The sequence below is a fragment of the Tachysurus fulvidraco genome, chromosome 7 (genome assembly GCF_022655615.1).
Source record: "Tachysurus fulvidraco isolate hzauxx_2018 chromosome 7, HZAU_PFXX_2.0, whole genome shotgun sequence".
Classification (NCBI taxonomy): domain Eukaryota; kingdom Metazoa; phylum Chordata; class Actinopteri; order Siluriformes; family Bagridae; genus Tachysurus; species Tachysurus fulvidraco.
In genome coordinates this window covers 25146710-25150494 of record NC_062524.1, presented here as the reverse complement: position 1 = coordinate 25150494, position 3785 = coordinate 25146710, and positions in this window count along the sequence as shown.

Sequence of the window (3785 nt, the reverse complement as noted above, 5' to 3'; positions counted from 1 at the left end):
AAAATTACCTCAGGTAATACTAATCCCGTGCGAAAGGACCCGCTGTAAATATGTACGGTAAAATTCTGTCATTTCCTGTTTAAAAGTTTCGCAAGCATGGAGGCGCTTGAAACAGGAAGCAACGTCATACGCAAATGACGACAAGGATGTTACTGTTGTGCATAAAGCGAGTTACCCCTCCCACTTCTACTAGTTTTACTGAGATGTCCTGTCCCGTGCGAATTGGCCAATTAATATTACAGATGTCCTGAGGTAAAATTGCATTACTCCACGTCCCCACGTAAAACTAGTCCTGTCCGAATAGTGCTATTGTCCGTAATGATTACCGAGATGGCACATTCGGACGGGACTAAAATCACAGAGAAGCTCTGGTAATAACTGCTTTACCCCCACATCCCCACGTAAAACTAATCCCGTCCGAATAGGGCTTAAGAGGCCTTCGTCAATATCACGATTCCAGACACCGTTATCCAGAAGCATTTGATTGTTTAAGAGCCCAGCCGTGGCAACATGATTGGCAAAATTTGAACCACCTTCCAATCACTGAGCTGCCACTGACCAGCATGGTTCTGACAGTTTGGTGCATGTTTGCTAGCTTTTTAGCACCATAGGTAGTTAGCAAAACTTGTCTTAAAGTAAAAAATAAATAAATACACTGTGGTGTAAATCTCCAGTGTTGTTGTTGCAGAGATCGAGTTGTTGCTATGCTTCTAGGGTTATGAGGATGATGCATGCTTCTGACTCATAAAAGCAGGAAGTCAGCAAATGCATGTTGTTTTTAAAAACAGTAATGAAGCGACCAAACTTCCCACAAAGTCTTTTATAAGTTTATTATTACAGTAGGCAGAAATAAATACTTGACTGCCACGAGTTCAGCAGACACTTTTCACCCAACGCTAATGGAAATTTTCATCTGGCGGCAGACGCTTATTTCATAACATATATTTTTTACTGACGTTTCCTGTAAGTTTAGTCAAGAGTAAGTGGGCTAGTGAGTCAATGTGGAAAATGTGATTTTATATAAGATTCAGTGTGAACTCATAAGTGTCCATATGCTACTGTACTATTTCTAGATTTTGTTAAATTTGGATTTTTCAAAATGGCATTACATCTAAAAATACAAGCAACCAGTGATAAGATTTAAACTGGTTTCATTACATGTAGAAATAATATTATAAGCTATAAAAGGGTTTAACATGTGACTTCAGTACAAGTGTATAAAGTGGCTGAAAAAAGAAACCGAAGCAGGGGAGAAGATGTAAAGCTCCTGTCGCAGAGGTACAAGGCACACATGCTAGCCATTAAGTCACAGTGTCTCCCATTATAACCTTTATTTATACAAATTCACTAATAGCTCTTAAACACATTGTGCTTTTTATCTGTTTGTTGTTACATACAGCATGATGTTGTGGAGCATCAGTGGAAAACTCTATCCCAATCCAGCCTTTGCTAATTTTTTGTTCTTTCTCCTCAAGTTAATAGCACAAAAAAACAGCTTGTCATGTTACCAGGCAACCAGAAAGCGCCGTTTGAGACGTGACGACTTTCCCATAGTGCGAATATTTACTCACTGCTGACACTGGAGACTCCTTCCATGAATGTAACATAGATATCACCTTACAGTCAGCAATTAAACATTTAGACTTGTTCAATAACCTCTGTTGTTCATCAACACCTTCTGACCAATCAGAATCGAGCATTTCTAAGAATTAAAAATCTGTCCTATTTGTGTCATTCACAATTGTGTCATTCACGATTTAACTGGAGGCTTAAATCAGCTCTAATATAACTCAACATGATACAATAAAAAGTTTATATATTTGGCTTCCATATTATATATATATATATATATGTGTATAAACATTATTCTCACTGCTTTTTTTAAACAATATACTGCATTTACTTTGTATCCCATGAGACTAAGTCGGATTTATATTTTTCATGAGGAATCATTACCAGGAATCAGTGAGATGGCTTTCAAGGGACTTGTTACTGTAAAGTCAATATAAGCTATAATAGAGTTTGTGAGGACATGTTACAAAGAAAACTGTGCACAACCACACCTCACACACACATCCCACCCCTTTATTTATTTATTTATTTATTTTATTCACATAACACATAATAGAGAACCGTCCAATCAGTTGTTCACAATAGACACAATAGACACAGAGTGTTAATTAGATTTCCTTTAGGTCAACACATGGGTCAATGCACAAACGTCCACATATACAAAGTGTGCTATTATCTTATATTCCATTTCACAGCATTGCTTTGCCCTCCGAGGTCGAAGGTCAACTCTCCTTGACCCGTTTGTCTTTGAAAGCACAGCTCGCGCTCGCCGCGCTTACCCCTCGGCGACGGAGGTGAAATGTCAATAGCGGATGCACTAATGCGCTATCATGCTCTGCATCCAGAGAAGAGCAACACAAGCATGCCCTGAATGTGAGACAGGTGATTAGAGGAAGCGCACGCTCAGGGGAGGAACGAGTGTCAACAATCAGCCTCTGACACCGCAAGACGAGATAATGGGCATAATTGCAGTAAAACACAGCTTTTTAGGCACCGATACCTGCTGCACAGTGACATCTCAGACAGCAAGGTGAGAAATGATGCGCAGATAAAGATATTTTCATAAAACGTGCTTTTTCTATTGCATCGCTTGACAAGATAAGACTTGATCCCTGTCTGCTGGGTAATGGAAGTGTTACTGCAGCAATTTTAACGACAAATTAAGACGTTTCAGTACTCATCCCGGGTTCTTTGTCGGATCTGTCGAGGGGTGGAGCGTCGATATTGTAACACGATTCCATCCGATTTGACTCAGTCCTGCTAGGATTTCAACGTAGAGAAATGACGTCACGTTTTATCGATCGTTTGGCGGGAAACTCATGTTCCAGCAGTTGGGAATACAACCTGAGACAGGATTATACTGATATCCAAACATGAGCAGAAACTCCTCAGAGACACATGTACACATTCAAACTCTATTCAAACTCTATTTAAGGTTACAGAATGATTGTAATTGAAATAATATTGATTTCGGCCAAAGTCCAGAGACGTTTGGTCGGTGTTAGCGGACGATGCTAAGTATAATTACAATATAAAGTCAGTTTTTTCTTAATAATATTTACACATTTGAGAGACGTTTATATTTCAAACACTTTTGACTCATTTCTTGTGTCTCTCTGTCTTCACATTGTCTTTATACAAAGTTTAACAGCTACACACAGACTCGCTAAAACATTAGCCATGGTTATGAACTAGCATGACTTTGGCTTCCATATTTGCCCGGACAAAAGGATCCTTACAACGTTACAGCCACGTAAACGTGTGCGAATCAATGTTAATAATTCAACATCAGCGTGTCTTTAAATCCTGTTCTATTATTCTGTATTTGTTCGATGTTTTCTGGGTAATGGAACTGAATGATCTCATCCATTGTGTATATATGAGTCATTGGGAGGGGGAGGGGGAAATCCCACAGTACCCATAATGCACAGCTAATGGGGTGTCTGGGTGATGTCATAGACACATGAGACTAGACTAAAATATGTAATGGAATAGCACACCCCCCACCCCCGACACACACACACTATTTCCTTAATGTAAGAATTAAACATAAATTATACACAAAAATATGTTTCTCTTGCGAAAACATAATGCACACCATGCAAATGTTGTCACTGAAAGCACCCAGATTCTCATTCTGTTCATTTAGGCCCTTTCACTGTGTGCATGAAATGGCTTTTAACTGAATTAAACCTGTGTTTCATAAAGTACAA